At 50.1% G+C, this 20,270-nt stretch overlaps 1 protein-coding gene and 1 long non-coding RNA gene across 3 annotated transcripts in view; one reads left to right on the forward strand and one right to left on the reverse strand.

The window, feature by feature from the left end:
* Positions 1-20,270, forward strand: part of RGS22 (regulator of G protein signaling 22) — a 1,652,097-nt gene that overhangs the window by 487,524 nt on the left and 1,144,303 nt on the right. The gene's annotated exons all lie outside the window — the stretch shown is intronic.
* LOC144828619 (uncharacterized) overlaps positions 1-20,270 on the reverse strand; it is a 389,822-nt gene that overhangs the window by 368,479 nt on the left and 1,073 nt on the right. The window lies entirely within an intron of this gene.

Below are 20,270 nucleotides of genomic sequence, written 5' to 3' on the forward strand. Positions count from 1 at the left end.
GGCTGACAACCCCCACTGGATGAAGCGCCTCTGACGTCAATGTTCACTTTTTTTTCATCTCGAATTCTAGCCAATGGGTTATGAACCAGCGACAGAGAGGGTGCATGGCATGGAACCTGGAATTATACCAACAGTGGTGTGCACTGAGTTTTCAGAGCCTACAGGGACACGTGAGACAACAAAGCTGCGATGTAGTCACCCCACACAGCGATCGCTCCTGAAATACTGCCTGTACCTGCCTAAAATGATGGCCGCAACAAACCCTCCTGCGTCTCTCCTGACCTTTTCTCCCTCCTTCCCCTACCCCCTACCCCCTACCCCTCCCCGCTCTACTCTTCTCCACTTTCCTGCTACTGACCTTTGACCTCACCTGTCCTGGCCCTTAGTCCCCACCCTATTTATCTGTGAAATTTCCCTCGTCAATTGAGATCTAGCTATTTTGTCTGATGCCCGATGGAGCTACCTGGTTTAGCTAAAGGGGAGACAGGTCGGGGATTCCCTCCTTGGTCGTCACCTACCCAGTCGGTCTTTAGACAGACTTCCTTTCGTCTCTCCTTGTTTTCTCTTCCCTTATCCTCCCTCTATTTATGTCTCTCCTCTGTCAATGTATGAGACTGAACTATTTTGTCTGATGCTCGATGGAGCTACCTGGTTTAGCTAAAGGGGAGATGGGTCGTGGATTCCCTCCTTGGTCGTCACCTACCCAGTCGGTCTTTAGACAGACTTCCTTTCGTCTCTCCTTGTTGTCTCTTCCCTTATCCTCCCTTTCTCACCTCCCCTGCCCCCTCCACTACTTTTCTCTCTCCTTTCTCTTCTCTCCTAATTGTATTGCCTATTTTTTGATGTATCGTGTAATTGTTGATCTTTTTCTGTTACATTGTTGACTCTCATGTAAAGCGCTCTGATACCTTCGGGTCTAGCCAGCGCTATATAAAACTCTTTAAATAAATAAATAAATTCCACATACTGAATCTTTCGTAAATCAAATGACCCATGCATAGGTCAACGTAACTCAGGATCCTTACTAGTATATTTATACCATAACGTGCTGTACATTATAGAAGAAATACCATATTTAATATACATATCCCAATTAGGCGTCCCCTCTGGGGGGGGCCGGGTGTGTCTCATCGAGTCTTAAACTGGTACCACCACAAAGGCAACACATTCTACGAAGTGTGCTAGAAACAGGCATGCCAAAAAGGCAGCATTATAGGCAAAGTAGCACTTAAATCACGTTGTGCCGTTCAAATCTTATACAAAGTAAAGAAAATTCTCCTCATTACCTGCCTATATAAATTGCAATTTATATATTCCCAAAGCTCAAAATCCCAAAATTGGCCAATACAAATTCCAAACCAAACAGCAAGCTTCGCATCAAACAACCTTATCAATCCCAAATGTCCAGATTCCAACTGCCAAGTTCTTGAATCGACAAAATGGTCACTGCACGGCAAATCAATAGAAGAGATCTCAGTCAAGGACCGGCACCACCTGGAGGGTCAGATCAGAAAGAGAGGAAAAACGCCGTAGTTGCCAAGACACGGCTCTCCTCGGGCAGCGATCGTCCGCAGCGAGATTCAAATCCTTCGTTTCGACCACTCCTTCGGGCATCCGGGTCGCCGATGAGCCCCACTGGTTGGGTGCCAATTTGTCGTGATGAGCCTCAGCCAGGTTTACCAGGGCTAGGGGTTCGCCCTTCTCTGCACATGTCCTCACACCAATAGAATCGAAGTTGGCACCGAAACTGAAATATAAAACAAAGTACTTTTATTAACCTCAAGAGGTGGAACTACATTCACACAACACCCTTCGGTAGTGTATGAAGTAGCACACTGAACAGAAGGAACATGGTCCTTTTATACCCACACAGGGGCTCAGAAGAAGGTGGTACAAGTACTGAAGAGAAGGTTTACATACATAAAAGGTCTTACAGAAATGCACAGTCAACAGTAGGGAAGAGCTTAGCAGTTTGCTAATTGTGGTAAAAAATTCCCTGACAGTTACAGACTAAGACATATGTGAACAGTTGCAGTGTATTCTGCGCAAGTGCAGAGTAGCAGAACCTAAATATAGTCTGTCCATACGCAGAGTACAAGAGTAAACAACAGCAAGGAAGGACAGAGCACATGGTGAGCACATGGCAGACAAGATGGCTGCTGAAAAGAAGATGGCTTCAGCTAAATGCTAACCCGATCGCTGCCAAATTACAACACCATGAAACATTAATTTCAAAAAAATGTTTTCTTTTATTTAGAATTTTTAGCTTATTTTTCAATAAATCTATACATATACAAAATCCTTGATCAATTCGACAAAAACAATAAATACAAAACAGAAACTTTCCTTAACAATTATACAAATGAAAAAAGACAGCAAACACACCAACATTCTCTTTTATTCATTCATCATTCATTCTTGACACATCACCAACTCAGCACACTCACCACATTCATCAGAGGCGGACGCCAAATTCATTCACAGTTTTACTGAAAGGCACACACCCCAGGCAAAAGAAATACGCACGTAGCCAAACTGCAGTAGACTTGACCACCAATGTAAATCAAGCAATGCACCAGAAGATCAACAAAGTTACAAGGACAAAGTGCATTTAAACATCAACTTAATTTTTAATATGTTAGTTTGGCTAAAGAATGCGAAAGGTCGACACGTTTCGAACCCTATTGATTCGCAGGGTTCTCCTCAGGCCCAACACAATCTGAAGGAAAAGAAAAAAATACTCTTACTGTTCTGATTATAGACAACAACGGACTGTATCACCCCCCCGTGCCACAGCTTCTTACCTTACGCACAAGTGAGAACCTTTTCTATTTTCAGTTAATCCTTAGCGTGTCAAAAAATGAAAAATAATCGAAAGGAAACTTATAAGCAAATTAAGGACTTACAACCCGTCCAAACTAGGTCAGTAAGTGCAAGCAACATTTTTGGCTTACAAAGTGATGACCTCCATAATCCTTGTGGCGTGGATGAAGTCTCGAAGTGAATCAGCTGTGGACATTCATCAATCTATGAAGTAAGTAGGTACAATCTCTGTTACCCAAATCATCTACGAATATCCATAAAATGACGACTCAAAGTGAAACCAGACATACCACTTAGAAGCCCAGCTTGTGGCGTCCAGTTGTTTAGACGGGCACATCAACCATTTCACAGTCGTTAGCCTGTATCTAAACCATAAAAAAACACTCTGGTCAAAGGACGAGCCTGTAAGAGGCCAATCCGTCAATTTTTACAAGGTGAAGCTAACCAAGCCATATTTAGACCCTTATTGTATCATTGTTGACGGTCGTTCGACTATGCTACACTCGTAACGCTCCATGAGCTAACATATTTGACCACGCGTTCAGTCTTTCCCAACTTAATGGTTAAGATATCCCCTCACGGCCAAAAGCTTTATTGACAACACTATCAAATTATCTCGTATCCCACATAATTGGAATTGACCATATCATGTACAGCACCAGAAATATTCCCTCGGGGAGTCTCTCAGGCTATGGGACGGGCCCCCACCCGATGCTCACAGTCTCCGCCGGGCTCTCGAATCCTCACAATCCGGCACTCAGCCTGCGCCGCGGCGGCAGATCCAGGATCGGTCACCGGGTTGTGGAGTCCCAATTTGTTCCACGGCTGGCCGTTAGGACTCGTCAGGTGCCGCCATTTTAGGATCACCTCGAGGTCCCCAAGTTGGTCTCATTACCTTTGAGTGTGCCTTCTGGACCGTGTTTTGATGTATCGCTGGAGCGCTCGTGGTCAGTGGCAGCTCTGGTTTCAGCGTTTTTCAGGCATTACATCTGTGTAACTGCTACTTTGCGCAGGCAGCCATGTGGAGCACTAGGGAGGTGCGTCCGCCATCTTAGCTGACTTGGCCACGCCCCCCTGTCTCTTAAGATACACTTGTACATGGATTCCGAGGAGCAAGGTATAAACAGTTGTATACAGTATCCAATAGGATGCAAGATAGTTTCTGAAAAGGTCTTATATATATATATATATATATATAGAGTTTGAGGGTCAAGGAATAAACTATAGTCGTACAGTGTGATTGACAGTTTCAACAAAAAGTTCTCTTATGGCACCTGCTTATCTCGTAGTAGGGCTTTCACTTCCGTGAAGAGCCAGAATGACGAAGTTGCTCTTGTTGAGTAGTGAGTTCCATATTTTTGGAACTGATCTGGCAAAAGTGCGGCTGTGTGTTTTCTTTTTTTTTAATCTGGCTGGTTCTACTATGAAGGATTTAGCACTTCTAGATCCCCCTCCATCTCCTGATAGCTTGATCCTCTTTGTCCCGACTTGTGTATGGCTCTGTGTGTTATGCATGCAACCTTCAATTGGATTATTGCTTCCACTGGGAGCCAGCTGAGGTCCCCGAGTGATGCGATAATAACAACATGACCCTGTTAAGAATCTAGCTTCTGCATTTATTGGCTCTTTCAATGAGGCTGGGCTGGCTTTCGGTAATCCAATGAGAGTGGCATTCCCATAGTTCAGTCTTGAGAGCACAATCTGAAAGAGACACGTTAGTATTAGATTCCTTACCTTAGAATATCCCCAGGCGTCAGACTGGATCCGGAAACTTTTGCGTAGCAGTACCCTTGCGCGTCGGTAGGCGTCGTCTGCGGCTCCGCGTCCGTCGTCGGCGTCGTGGGCGCAGTGATGACGTCGTCGGAGTACTTAGACGCCGCCTCCGCGTGCTGACGTCAGTTCTTCTTTTTTCCGCGCCAGCAAGCGCAGATCTGGAAAAAGCAGTAACCCTAGTCAATTTTTTACAAACTTTTTGATCGTTTTTTGATCATTTCTCAAAGTCTTTCGACTCCGATTGGTGCCGTAGGGATGCCCGGCTTTAAGCACTGCGAGGATTGCGACCGCACGATGTCGGTCACGGATCCTCACCACCTGTGTTTAACTTGTCTAGGCGTCGATCTCGACGACAAGGCCTGCTCCCACTGCCGGGCCCTCTCTTCGAAAGTCAGGCGGGAGCGGTCCCGCAGGCGACTCGAACTCCGGCAGTCGGCCCCGCGCCGCGAGAGGTCTCGGTCCCACGGGAGGTCGAGGGACAGGTCGCGGGCTCGGAGCCATCACAGCTCCGGGAGTAGGCCGCACTCCTCCGGGTCGAAGTCGTCGTCAGGTAAGAAGCACAAGAAGTCCAAGAGGCGTCATCGCTCTGCGGACTCCCCCCAACGCTCGCGCGATGCGGCCGGGGGTTAGGGTGACAGCGCCCACGCGGCTCCGTCGCAGTCGCGGGTGCCGCGTTCAGCTCCACCACCGGTCCCTGGGATCCACGCGACGCCGGAGGAGATCGAGCGCTTCTTCATGGCCATGAGGAAACTCTCTCCTCCGACGGGCCCCGCGGCGCCTTCGGGCCCAGCGGACCCGTCTGGGGCCTCTAGCGGGTCAGGTGCTTCGGCCCCGACGCCGCGGCGCCGTCCCAGATGCCCCCTTCATTCCTGTTCCGACGTCGGGACGGCCCCGATGGGCGCCGCTCCAGACGTCGTTTGGGGAGTTTCACTTCTATGAGCAGGCCCCATTGGTTGAGAACCCTGAGTTTCAGGAGATGGGTGATGAAGGGGATTGGGAGTGGTCTGAGGAACCTCTGACCCAAGAGTGTCAGTCTCATGAGGACTGGGCAGGAGACCTTGGGGAGGCCAGTGGCCTGGACACCTCTCCAGACACTGGTTTTGTCTCCCCTCCTACCGTGGCTTCGGAGGAGGGGGCAACCTACAGTGTGGTGTTGATGAGGGCTGCCAAGGCCTTGGGCCTTGAGCTCCCCGTTGCGGCCGTGAGGACTAATCTCCTCACTGAGGTCCTTAAACCGCAGTCAAGGTCGGCCGAGCCTCTGCTGCCCTTTAATGAGGCCTTGACCGACGTTCTTCTGGGCACTTGGTCCAAGCCCGCTACGGGTTCGCCCGTAGATAAGAACGTGGCCAGACGCCACCGCCCAGCACCGGGCGACCCATGTTTCCTGTCCACCCACCCTACTACCGAGAGCCTGGTCATCCAGGCCTCCAATTCCCAGACCGCATTCCCATCGGCACCGCCGGACAGGGAATCCAAGAGGTACGAGCAGTACGGCAAAAAGATCTTCTCGTCCCTTAATCTGGGACTGCTGTCTTCCAACACCGCATGCCTCTTGGGCCGCTACACCCACTCTCTGTGGGATACGGTTGCAGAAGTGCTGCCAGAGTGCCCGTTGGAGGTACGGACCAAACTCGGCCAAGCCCTTGTGGAGGGCCGGGATGCAGCCAAATATTCTATACGGTGTGGGCTGAATACCACCGACTCACTGGGTAGAGCGATGGCAACGACGGTGGCGGTCAGAAGTCACGCCTGGTTGAGGTCCGCCAACTTTTCGGCCGATGTCCAGAACACCTTGATGGACATGCCGTTTGATGGCCGTCGCCTCTTTGGCGATAAGGCAGACCATGCGCTCGAGCGCTTTAAGGACTCCAGGGCTACGGACAAGTCCTTGGGCCTCTCAGCCCCGCGCCAGCAATCGGCTGCCTTTCATTCCTTTCGTGGCCACGGAAGGGGTGTACCCACACGTGCTGCCAGCCACGCTCCGCAGGGTAATACCCAACGCGGTGGCGGCCGTGGGAACCGCCGTCCCGGCGGTCGGGGACAACGGCGAGGTCAGTCCACACCTTCCCCCGCAGCATCCGCCTCAAAACACTCCTAGTCCGTGCTTTCAGGCCCATGTGACGCCAGTGGGGGGCAGGGTTCGCCATCACCACCTCCACTGGCGCACCGTCACTTCGGACAGGTGGGTGCTGCAGATCGTCCGAAGAGGCTACTCCCTCCCCTTCGAGGTGACTCCTCCAGCCATGCCACCGCAGAACCACCGTGTATCGGGGGATCATTTGCTACTTCTGCAGGAGGAAGTTACGGCCCTCTTGGCCAAGGGGGCCATCGAGCACGTTCCTGGGCCAGAAGTAGGGTGTGGTTGCTACTCCCACTACTTTCTGGTACCCAAGAAGGGCAAAGGGGGCCTACGCCCTATCTTGGACCTAAGGAACGTCAACGGCTTCCTCCGGAAGGAGAAGTTCAAGATGCTGACACTGGCTCAGGTCCTAGCTGCCCTGGACCCAGGAGACTGGATGGTAGCGTTGGACTTGCAGGACACTTATTTCCACATCCCCGTCCTGCCGGCCCACCGGCGCTAACTGCGGTTCACGGTTGGCCACGAGCACTTTCAGTATACCGTGCTCCCCTTCAGCCTTACCAGCGCCCCACGGGTGTTCACAAAGGTGATGGCGGTGGTCGCAGCTCATCTGCGCAGGTTAGGGGTTTCAGTCTTCCCCTACCTCAACGACTGGTTGTTGAAGGCGGGCTCGCCCCAGACAGTCGTCAGCCACCTCCAGACTACGGCAGATCTCCTGCACCGGCTGGGGTTCTCCATCAATGTGCCGAAGTCACACCTGTACCCCTCTCAGAAACTCCTTTTCATCGGAGCGGTTCTCGACTCGGCGCGGTTTCGGGTTTATCCACCCGAACAGCGGGTCCGGGATATTCAGGCTCTGATTCCCATCTTTCAGCCGTTATCCCGGGTCTCGGTCAGGTTGACGCTGCGGCTTCTGGGGCTGATGGCCTCCTGCATCCTGCTGGTGCATCACGCCAGATGGCGGATGCGGGCTCTGCAGTGGGACCTGAAATTTCAGTGGGCCCAGCATCAGGGCAACCTATCAGACCACGTCCTGATCTCAGAGGGCACTGCGAGACAGCTGCAGTGGTGGCTCACGGACCGCGATTAGGTCAGCGGCAGATCCCTCTCCCTTCCCCAACCGGAGCACGTAGTTGTGACGGATGCGTCTCTCCAGGGCTGGGGAGGCCACATGGGAGAGGTGGAGATCCGAGGCCTCTGGTCTCTGGCGGAGTCCCGGCTCCACATCAACCTGTTGGAGTTACGGGCGATTCGTCTAGCGCTGAAAGCATTCCTCCCCTCTGTCCAGGGGAGTGTAGTGCAGGTGTTCACGGACAACACCACCGCCATGTGGTACTGCAACAAACAGGGCGGGGTGGGGTCGTGGACCCTTTGCCAGGAGGCTCTGCGCCTCTGGCAATGGCTGGAACGCCAGGGCGTGACCCTGGTGGCTCAACACCTGGCAGGTTCTCTGAACGCCAGGGCGGACGAGCTCAGCCGTCGGTGCATGATGGATCACGAAAGGCGTCTGAACTATGACGTGGCGCAAGGCCTCTTTCAGCAATGGGGAGAGCCTTGGTTAGATCTATTCGCCACCGAAGAGAACGCGCAATGTCATCAGTTCTGCGCGTTGGAATTTCCAAGGCGGCACTCGCTCGGAGACGCTTTTCGTCGCGAGTGGAGCTGCGGTCTACTGTACGCCTTTCCGCCTATACCACTTCTGCCCAGAGTGCTGAAGAAGATCAAGCGCGACCGGGCCCAAGTCATCCTTGTGGCTCCGGACTGGGCTCGAAGGTACTGGTGTCCAGAGCTACTCAGTATGTCAGTCGATCCCCCGGTTCGTCTGCCTCTTCAGGAGGTCCTTCTGTCGCAGCAGCAGGGGACGGTCCTTCACCCGAACCTGCCCACTCTCCACCTCCATGCTTGGAGATTGAGCAGCGACAGTTGAGGCCATTTGACTTGCCTCCTGAAGTCTGTAACGTCATTCTGGCAGCCAGGGCGTCCCTCCACAAAGACGGTATACGCCTGCAGGTGGAACAGATTTGTGGCATGGTGCACAGCAAAGGCTGTGGATCCTCTTGCTGTCCCTCTTTCTGAGGTTCTTCTCTTCCTTCTTTCTCTTGCCCAGCAGGGCTCTGCTCTGGGCACTATCAAGGGCTACCTTTCTGCCCTTTCAGCCTTTCTGAGGCTGCCTGATCAACCTTCTTTGTTCAAGTCCCCTATTGTGAATAGATTTCTAAAGGGCATCACACACCGGTTCCCTCCTTTTCCGTTTGTGATGCCTCAGTGGGACTTGAACCTGGTTCTTACGTTTCTGATGTGCGCTCCCTTTGAGCCGCTTCACAACTGTCCTCTCCGCCTTCTTACTCTGAAGACTGCTTTCCTGGTTGCCATCACCTCTGCCAGGAGAGTAAGTGAGCTCCAGGCCCTTTCTTGTACTCCACCTTTCCTTTCTGTCCATCCGGACAAAGTGGTGTTGCGTACTAAGCCATCTTCCCTGCCCAAGGTTGTCACAGCCTTCCACATCGGGCAGTCCATCACCTTGCCAACCTTCTTCCCGCCACCGCATCCCTCTAAAGAGGAAGAGCGGCTTCACCGTCTGGACCCAAAACGTGCGCTCTCATTTTACTTGGACGCACACGCCAGTTCCGGGTGGATGACCAACTCTTTGTTGGTTACGTGGGTGCTAAGAAGGGGAAAGCGGTGCACAAGAGGACCATCTCCCGTTGGATCATCTTGTGTATCCAGGCATGCTACTCCTTGGCTAAAAAGGAGCCCTCTGTTGGATTGCGGGCTCACTCTACCCGAGCCACGGCGACTACAACTGCCCTGGGCCGGGGAGTGCCCTTACAAGACATCTGTCAGGCAGCTACGTGGGCATCGCTGCACACGTTTGCAAGACACTACTGCCTGGACAGCCAAGTCCGGAGGGATGGCTTCTTTGGCCGTTCTGTCCTCCAGGACTTTCTGGTGTGATTATTGGTTCGCAGACCCACCACTGGGGTTGGTATTGCTGGGGTATCTATTCTAAGGTAAGGAATCTAATACTAACGTGTCTCTTTCAGATGCACAAGTTACTACTTGTGTAACGATATATCTGTAAGAGACATTAGTTAGTATTAGATTCCTTACCGACCCACCCATCCTCCCCGTTCTGCGAACCGATATCTAGGGTTAGGGTTACTCCCTTTCAGGGCCCTAGTTTCAATGGCACCAGTGTTGGTTTTTAACATGGCTCTGCGTTTCTGGCGCGGAAAAGCTGTGTCTAAGAACGGACGTCAGCACGCGGAGGCGGCGTCTAAGTACTCCGACGTTATCACGGCGCCGACGACGGACGCGGAGCCGCAGACGACGCCTACCGACGCGCAAGGGTACTGCTACGCAAAAGTTTCCGGATCCAGTCTGACGCCTGGGGATATTCTAAGGTAAGGAATCTCATACTAACTAATGTCTCTTACAGATATATCGTTACACAAGTAGTAACTTGTGCGTTAGGGTTACCCCCTTTCAGGGCCCTAGTTTCAATGGCACCAGTGTTGGTTTTTAACATGGCTCTGCGTTTCTGGCGCGGAAAAGCTGTGTCTAAGAACTGACGTCAGCACGCGGAGGCGGCATCTAAGTACTCCGACGACGTCATCACGGCGCCCACGACGCCGACGACGGACGCGGAGCCGCAGACGACGCCTACCGACGCGCAAGGGTACTGCTACGCAAAAGTTTCCGGATCCACTCTGACCCCTGGGGATATTCTAAGGTAAGGAATCTAATACTAACTAATGTCTCTTACAGATATATCGTTACACAAGTAGTAACTTGTGCAGCGCTGAACAAATGTTAGGAGATCACCTAGCGGTATGAACGGTTTAAGTTTTCTTACAATGTGCAGATGTAGGTTGGTGCTTCTGATGCAGCTTGTATGTGAACTTGCATGTTAAGGATAGAGTCTAGGGTGATGCCTAGGGTTTTTATGGGGTCACAGATGGTTCGGTGGAGTTTAGCGACTTGAGGTTCTGGAACCATAGTTTTGGTTGTTTTATTATGAGGGGTGATGAGAAAAGAGTGAATTTGGTTTTCTGCTGATTTAATCTTATGTTTTCCTCAGGGTATCATCGAGTGTCTGGATATATTCTCTTGGGAGGAGAGTTTGATGTAGAGTTGAATATCATCATGGTATGAGATATTAGATTGTGTCAGTATTTCAGTGAGTTGTTCCATGTATAGATTGTTGTTTGACTTTTTGGTTGGCTGTGATGCATCTTAATCAGTCAATCAATTAGGGGTTTTGTAGAAAATAAAACGACAAATATGAACATTGCCGGCGCCATCTTGCTTAGCGAAGGCCTCTGCGAGAGCGCCAGCGGCAACCATTTTAGGCATCGCGGCCATTTCATGCTCTGCTGGTCACCTGTGAGTCACCCCGACCTCGTTATTATCCCCAGCGCTCTGACTAAGCCTGAACACATGTACCATGGTCGTAAAACCTTGTCAACATGACATTGCCCTGGAGTCAATTCCCGCACCCAACCCGCTCATCCTTTCATCCTCCACGCACGGGCAAGCCCCCTTTGATAACCTCCTTCCCTGCACCTGGCCACTCAATCCAGTCCCAGGCACTAACCGACCCCTGTGGACATAGTTTATTACCCACATACGACAGAACTTGCTTCACCAACAAAGGGGCCGGAATTTAATCAGTGACACGACCCCTTAGATCTGACCGATCCCACATGTTTTAGATCCTGTCGCAATGTCCAGCTGCGAGATAGCGATCATCTGTTAGATCTGGGTGCAGGGAAGATTGCTGCTGGGTTTGTGTGGGAACTAGCTTGAAGCGGGGATTCCAAGGATGTTTGACTGTGCAATAAACTGATGCCAGGAATGTTTGAACATGTAATAAACTGACGAAAAAGCATATAAAAGGCCATGCCACAGAGATGCAGCTAGAGCACCTCCTGACGATAGCCCCGGTGTCTGATGTGATGTGTTCTCCTCTGGAGAAATAAATCTGTTCTTCGCCATCCAGTTCCAGCGCCTGCCTCATTTGTTTGATCACTAATCTTAGGGTGAATTAGAGGTGGTTTGCACCAAGCGGCATCGAAAGTCTTGGGAGTCTCGCTGCTTTTCATCAGTTTATAAAACGTGACTACTCACCCCTGAGGGTCTCAAGGTGCGGGGTCTGCTGGTTCCTCTGGGTGTGGAAGATAATTAGAAGATCCAGGTCTTGAGGTTGAATTGGGTGAGCAATGTGGATTGCCTGAGGTGGAGGGGGAAGGGTTTTCCAGGACTTTGCGGCGAGGTAGGAGAAAGAACCTCCTCCTGTTTTGGTCTTGTGGATCCTGGGCACAGAGGCTAGGGGCGTGTTGGGCGGAACGGAGTTGTCTGGCGGGTTCGTTGAATGTGAGGCAGTAGTTCAGGTATGCAGGTCCTATGCTGTGGAGAGCTTTGTAGGCATGTGTGAGGAGCTTGAAGGTCATTCTCTTGTTGACCGGGAGCCAGTGGAGTTGACGGAGGTGTTGCGTGATGTAACTCCTTCAGGGTATGTCGAGGACTCATCTGGCCAGCGGCGTTTTTAACGTTCTGCAGTTTCTTGAGCTGTTTCTGAGTTACGCTGGCATAGAGTGCGTTGCCGTAGTCGAGTCTGCTGGTGATGAGTGTGTGGGTGCCAGTCTTTCTGGAATCCGTGGGGATCCATCGGAATGTCTTTTGAAGCAGATAGAGTTTGTAGAAGTAGGCTGAGGAAATTGCATTGATTTGGCGGTTCATTGAGAACGATGAGTCAAGTATGATGTCAAGGTTGAATGCGTGGTCCCTAGGGGTGGGAGGGGTTCCCAGAGCGGCTGGCCACCAGAAGTCGTCCCAGACTGAAGGGGTGGGACCCAGGTTAAGTACTTCAATCTTGTCCGAGTTAAGGTTGAGGCAGTTGTCTTTCATCCAGGTGACAACGGTCTTTATTCCGCTGTGGAAGTTGGTTTTGGCGGGTGTGGGTTTTTGGTGAGGGAGAGGATCCACTGGGTGTTGTTGGCCTAGGAGACTATGTTGAGACCATGGCTTCTGACGATCTCTGCGAGGGGGGCCATGTAGATGTTGAGGAGGGTGGGGTTCAGGGAGGAACCCTCGGGCAGTTCGCAGCTGATCTCTGTAGGTTCAGAGAGGATCAGGGTTAGTCTAACTTGCTGTGTCCGGCTGGTGAGGAAGGTGTGGATCCAGTCCAGTGCCTTGTTGCAGATGCCTGCATTGTGGAGTCTCGTGAGTAGGGTGCAGTGGGAGATGGTGCCGAAGGCAGCCAAGAGGTCCAGTAGGATGAGGGCTGCGTGATCGCACTGGTCGAGGAGGGAACGGATGTCGGTAGCGGCGAGAAGTGCGGTCTCCATGCTGTGGATGCTTCAGAAGCCCGATTGGGAGATGTCCAGGATTTGGTTAACTTTGATGAACTCAAAGAGTTGGGCGTTGATGGCCTTCTCGATTACCTTTTTTTAAAAATATGTTTATTTATCATTTTGCAAACATAAACACAGTACAGCTGTCCTCTGCATCCCCAATCCACTTCCCATACAATGCATCAGGTAAACAACATGTCACTATACTCTGACCAGTTACAATCAAAGAAATGGAAATACATTAATCAGGAGGTTAAGACAATACATTCGTTATGGTTTGTACATTCAATATGTGGTTACTCACCCTCTGATTGTGCAAGCATATACAAAGTGTACGGCCCCCATATATCCCGGGGCCTGGATGCCCGCGGTAATTCTTCTGCATAGCAAGTAAGCTGGTCATGACAATATGCAATGTCTTGTAGCCCTTGTTTAAGTGTGGGTGCCGGCCGTCCATCCCAACAGATAGCAACCCTGCGTTTTGCCAGTTGCAGAGATAAGACCACCAACTTGCGGACACTAGCCGGAACATGGGAGGCAATACCCAATAAACATAATTTGACATCCCATGCAATTTGGACACCTGCCATAGCCGTCAGCACTGCTGTTACTTCGGCCCGAAAGGGAGATATTCTCAGGCACTCCCACGCTAGGTGTATAAAATCAGCGTCATCCGCGCCACATCTCCTACAACAATGAGACTCTCGTAGCCTATATTTATGTAATTGAGAAGGGGTATTGTACATTTGATTAATGTATTTATAGTAAATCAGTTTAAAGTTACCATTGACTGCAAAGCTCCCGGTCATACGACAGCTTTCTTCCTATTCCTCATCAGTTAGCGGCTGTAATAGACCTTTATCCCATTCGGCCCGTGAGCTGTTTTTTGCCGCACCCTCATCTAGTTGAGATGCATAATAGAGTCACGAGATCAGTTTAGCCTTACTCTGTGCTGTATATAGCAGCTGCAAAGCTCCCAATATGGGAGGTTCTTCAGGGAAGACTGGGTATAGACTACGCAGTGCAGATCGGAGCCTAGTATATATGAACGTGGCCATAGTCTCATTGGTCCCCTCCCTCAAAAACTCCTGCAGCGAAAGGAACGTCCCACCTGCAAAGGCGTCACTCATGACAGTCACACCAGCGGCATGTAGAACTTTAAGAGCTCCAACTTCCCTGGTCACAGAGATCGCAGAATGGTGCAATAGAGGCATTGCCGGCGCATACAGCGGCAGACGCCGTGCCCTCCTCCCCAACTCCTCCCAAGCCCGAGTCGTACAGTTTACCGTGTCCACCTCACCTCGCTCAAACACTGAGTGCAAATTTACAAGCATCGCCTTCAGGGGTAGTGGATGCACCGCGCCAGCTTCGACTGCCACATGCGGCGTGAACGGTGGTGCATGTTGCCAGTAATATGCAAATTGCGCCTGGGTGCATAAATAATATAATTGCATGTCCGGTACTGAGAATCCACCCATCTCATATGATTTTGTCAGAGTCTCCCAACTAATTTGGGGTTTCTTCCCCCCCCGTGTGAGCGAGATTAACAATGAGCGCAGTGTGCTAAAAAAATGTTGTGTTAGAGAAAACGGTATATTGACAAATAAATACAGAAACTTTGGTGGCACCACCATTTTGACTAGCGCAGCCCTGTCTGCAAAGGACAGCGGCAAACGAATCCACCGAGCCACCTGCTCTTCGAGCTTTGAGATCGCCACACCATAATTAACCCTGATGACTTCTTGCGGGTCCTGATATATCCATATACCAAGATACCGGACAGGATCAGTAGCACACTCTAATGGATAATTCAACATGAAGGGCATAGTTCTCTGTGTGAGTGAGAATATTATAGATTTACTCCAATAAATTGCTTATCCCGAGTACCATTCAAAATGAATATATTCTCGGATAACCTGCTCTAAATATTGTACTGGTTCCCTCACGTAAAGGACCATATCGTCAGCGTACATAGACACTGCTAGTGGCCTTTGATAAAATCTCAGTGCAGAGCTGGCATGCCTTTGACGTAGTATGCATTCGAGCGGCTCCAGCACGAGCGCAAATATCAGGGGCGACAGCGGACAGCCCTGCCTGGTACCACGCTTGATCGCGAACGCCTCCGAGACATGCCCATTCACACGCTCCCTAGCCACCTAGCTCCTTTTTAACACCAGCACTGACTGTCGAATGTCGATCCATTTCGTGATCCAATACTACATTAAAATCTCCCCACATAGGATATCAGACGCCGACAGTTTATAAACTTTGTTCCACAGCATTTTATAAAACTCCGGGTCGTCTGTTAGGGCCATAGACATTTATCATTGTTATCAGGGTGCCACATAACCTCCCCTGCAGTGTTATAAACCGGCCATCCTTATCAACCTCCTTGTGCGTGCTAACAAAGGGGATATTTCGTTTAATTAACACCATCACTCCCCTTGCATATGTTGAGGATGAAGAAGCAAGACGGACACCAGCCCATTTTTGGGCTACTGAGGATGCAGTGTGTTCAGTAAGATGAGTCTCCTGCAGGAGTGCAATTTGGACATTGTGTCGGTCTAAATACGCCAGCACCTGCCTAGTTTTTTTCGGGTTATTTAACCCCCTAACATTCCAAGTTATCCAAGTGAGTTTACCCGCCCCTTTCATCCTTCGTCTTTCTGTTGTAACTCACCATGCATTGATCAAAGGTCGCCTTATCAGAGTTGTGAGACAGTAGACTGCTAACATATTTCGCACAGCTGCATAAGAAAAACAAGCATTTGCAATGCAATCAGTCTCGCATTTACGCAAGTTGAGCTATTGGCATTGTAAATGACAATTACTTTTATTTATGTTTTTGTTTTTAAAATGTAAATAAAAGGCCTTGTCATTTACAATGCCAATAGCAATAAATCTCGCAATCGCGAGACCTATTGCATTGCAAATGCATGTTGTTTCTGGCTTCTTTACGGTGTTAATTAATATCTTTATTCAATGCTATATGTTGAGCTATGAGAACAAGTTATTAATCACAATGCTTATATTTACTTCTCGGTGTAGTGTGTTATGTTTGGCTGCTTCATTTTCTAAAAGGTTTATGTGTGTTTATCAGTTAAATGCACATGCACTTGTACGCCACAAATATGGAGAAATACCAATACAATGAGCGAAAACAAATAGAGATAAATACAAACGGAAATATTCAAACAATTATTGCCATAAAACCGGGAGCTCGAATCATGATGGTACTGGGGTGGGTGGTGGGAGGACAAGGGGGTGCAGATTTGCGAACTTTTCAATCGTCATCCGTGCTCTGGCTTCAGGTTGAGATCTTGCGCACAGTGCGACCAGCAGCGCACGGCACCAGCCAGTCAAGTCCCCCTCAGCCCCCCCCCCCCCTTCCTGGTCACCACTGGTACATGTCACTGGAAGGCCGGGGAAATGATGATGGTATTGGAGGGGGGGAGGGGCAAAGTACTTTCTAATTAACTTACGTGCTCTCTCTGACTGCAGGGTGAGTCCTTGCGCACAGTGTGACCTGCGGCGCACGGCACCAGCCAGTGAAGTCCCCACCCTCCTTCCTGTCACCACCGGTACATGTCACCTGAAAGCCCAGGAGCACTAATTATGATGATGGTATGGGGGGCGAAGTGCTTTCGAAGTACCCTCCGTGCTCTGGCTGCAAGGTGAGTCCTTGCACACAGTGTGACCTGAAAGCATCAACTTTCTGAAATATTTGAGAGTAGAGATGAAAGAAATCTGGGTTTGGTGTGATAAAAAGAGCCTTGTTTCCAATCCTTCTGGCTACTCAAACCCAATGCAATTGGCTTGGAAATTGGCATCTTTCGAAATACATTCAATAATTTAATATTTTGAACCAGGAACTTCACCCCAGGTTTAAATATTGTTGGCAAGAGCCCTGTAGTGAGCTTAAATCTTAGGATCGATTTTTTAATTTTTTTTTATTTTTAAACAAAACGGCTTTACTGTTCTCACCTTCGAGCCTCTTGAAACAATGCCCGTTTAAGAGGAATTAGGATAAAGACATAGATTTAAGGATGCTAACGGACACAAAGCATTCAGAGAACTGAATTTATGGGGCACAGTTATTGCGAGAGTCTCCCTTTCATGGAGCCCTGGGCTGCAGGTATGTTCACTCAGATCCTCACAGGCAAAGGGGAAGATGGGGATAGAAGTGTGGTCCTTTAGTAAGTCTACAGTGCTCGACTCCCAAGAGAGAATGAAGATGAGGAGGTAGGCAAAGTCAGAGCTGCCGGATGTCGACCAGCCGATTGTGAACTTTCAAACGGAAAGTAATTCAAATTTGGAGAAGCTGAGGCTATGTATTTTTTCTTTCCACGTTTTTACACCTAGTGCAAGTACTCTTGCAGTAAGAAAAACCCTCAAATTTCCTCCGGCCAAGTTAAGGAATAACTGTGTAATCAGGGTGAAAATAAGGGAGGATTCAGCATCATAAATTCGTGAGAGCACATGGAAGCGTTTTTCTGTACAAAAGGCAAGTATTATTCCTCATTGACAAAAAGAAACATAACAACAAATTCGGTTTTGAGTTTCATATAGATATATGGAAAAGCACAGCTGTTACATTTCTGTATACCGAAAGAATTTCGCATCTGAGAACTCGTGCATATCTACAAGTTGTAGAACCGATGATTTAGGGCAGAGCGTTTGTCAAACAGATAGACTGTAGAACAACTACATGTAGCACTGCGAAAGGTTAACAATATTCTCCCTTTTATGAAATAGAACTAATGTTGTTGATTTCAACTTACGAGACCCTTGAGGTATAGAGTTTAGTGCTTAGATGCTTGTAAGTGGACTAGTTTAGCGCGGATAAGATACTAAGAACTTGCAGTGTGGCGGCTGCAAAAAACACAGTGTGCACTCATCACAGGAAGCCACCTTGCATGATGACTAAACTGTAAAGGCATTCAAGACAAGAAATACATTCAGTGGGTTTACTTTATGCGTTTCTCTTTGCTTTCCTGTGAGTTGCATATCTAAGACCCTCTGCTTTATGTGGTTCTGGGTCACTTTCCCTTATCTCAACTCCCCCCTCCCCCTCCCCACCACCCTTGATTGCAGCATCGATGCCCTCACTATTGGTGCTCCCTCCTCTCAGTGTGACATCTGAACACGGACACGGATCCTGAGGTAATCCTAGACTGATTCCAGCCTCCGCGCACAATGAGCACACTCGCATTTGCGGCCTCGAGCCAGTGGCGTAGCTAAGGGGGGGCGTTCCGCCCAAGGTGACGCAATTTTGAGGGCCGCCGTGCAGCACTGGTGGCCCGTTGCGGCCGTGGCGGCCCTTATTATTTATTTGGGGACACAGTGTTACCGGAGAGCGTCCCCCCCCCAATGAGGACATGCTGCAACTGTAGGCGAGGTTAGTGAACGCACCCGACGTGGAGATGCGACCCGCCCGGAGCTGCCCTAACGAAGCTGCGAGGGCCTGCGGGAGGAAATGGACACAACAGATGGCACGGCCCACGGGGTAAAAGGTGAACGGGCTGCGACCTGCGCCAGGCCGGCATCGGCCCAGAACCTGTGACCAGAGAATGCGTGACCCAGTCTGAGCCTGGAGGCAAATCGCAACGCCAACATTAGTGCACAAGGCTCTTCCGCTACAATGTAAGGTGATCTAGGATTGGAGCACTGAAGGCTTCCCAGTCAATCCTACAGCGCCATACAGAATTCCCAAGTGCTGATTGGCAGTAGAGTCCGCACGTGTCTTTGTACGATCCGATCTTTCCTCTCACAGTCACGAGTCCCGCCCATCTTGAAGGTATTTGGGTAAGAGTTTAGGGTCTGGATTGGGTTGGTGCCTGGTACGAACCGACCCCTGAGAATATTTTGGCATGTAATTAACATTTGATTTAACAAGCACAGCTGCAATTTAACCCCGACGGCTCTTCCTGGTTTCCTGTTGCCGTCTCTTCTGGCATTTCTGAAGTCCGGGGCCACGCACTCTTTTAGACAGCAACACACCCTGCATGGGTGCACACGCGAGCGGGCAGCGTGGTAGGCTGTACCTTTTTCTCGTTTGAGGTGATGCGGCGGAGCCTGTAGCAGCGGAAAGAGCCCGGTGAGTGGGGTGGGGGGGGTGTGCATGTGTGTGTGTGTGTGTGCACGTGTGTGTGTGTGTGTGTGTGTGTGTGTGTCTGTGCGCGCTCGCGCGTGTGTCTGTGCACGCGCCCTGATAAGATTCCGGCATGCTGCTCACAGGAGCAATGGGCGCGCGACCTGATCCGATTCCTGAGGCTGCGCGTGCCCATCTCCTGTCTCCTTGTAAGCAGAGCCGGCAGCAATAGGTCTCGCTGCGACAGGGCTTTGCCCTGTATCGCAGGTGCGAGACCTAACAACTTCAGAACAATCCCCCTGTTCCTGCCCGATACCAAAACTCCATCAAGAACTCCCCCAACCTCCCCTCCACTCCCACATTGCCAATCCCCCGCACTCCAAACCCCCTCCCACTTCAGCACCCCAACCATGCCAAAGCCATCCCAACACCCAACAACACACCTCCCTCCACCCTTGTGTAACCAAACAAGTTTGGGGTGTACCCATAGGTAGGGGGCGCAGAGCGGAACCCCTCCCACATAGTGAGAGGTGACCGAGCGCTAATAATGTAGCTGTGCATCACAAATTAAAAATCACATGAACATCTGTAATACATGTCCTAACATGACTTCAGGGCAACTGGCCTACTCCAGGGTATTGTCAGAACAGTATTTTATGGGGCCAAAGTGGTTGCAGAAACCTTCACCCCAAATCCGCACAACATGGATCTCTAAGTGTGTCACCAATCCACCTAATCTCTAGGGCCTATGTAACTCAGTAGTTGTCCCCTTGTATCAACAGACAGGTGTAGTCTTCAGGATAATCAGCTGCCATGTCAATATCATAACCATTTAAGTAGTTGGTGTCTTTACCAACAGCCCACATTGATGAATGTACGAAGTCTGCACAACAGAACAGTCACGGACCCCACCAAATCCTCATTTTTTTATTGGATTACGGCTAGGACCTTTTCCATATTGAGGGTTTTATCTACTACTGTGCTCAGGCCATCCTCAGCAGTTGACACCCTCTGCTCCACCTCCCCCACGCGTGCCGTTTTGTTTCTCCAATTGCGATGACATATGATCGAGTCGATGATTCACTGCAGCCATCGTGCCCTCAATGGACTTCAGCGTGCGTAGCATAGCCAGAAGTGTTGTTTCCAG

Source organism: Lissotriton helveticus, chromosome 4_1 (assembly GCF_964261635.1).
Source record: "Lissotriton helveticus chromosome 4_1, aLisHel1.1, whole genome shotgun sequence".
Taxonomy (NCBI): Eukaryota; Metazoa; Chordata; class Amphibia; order Caudata; family Salamandridae; genus Lissotriton; species Lissotriton helveticus.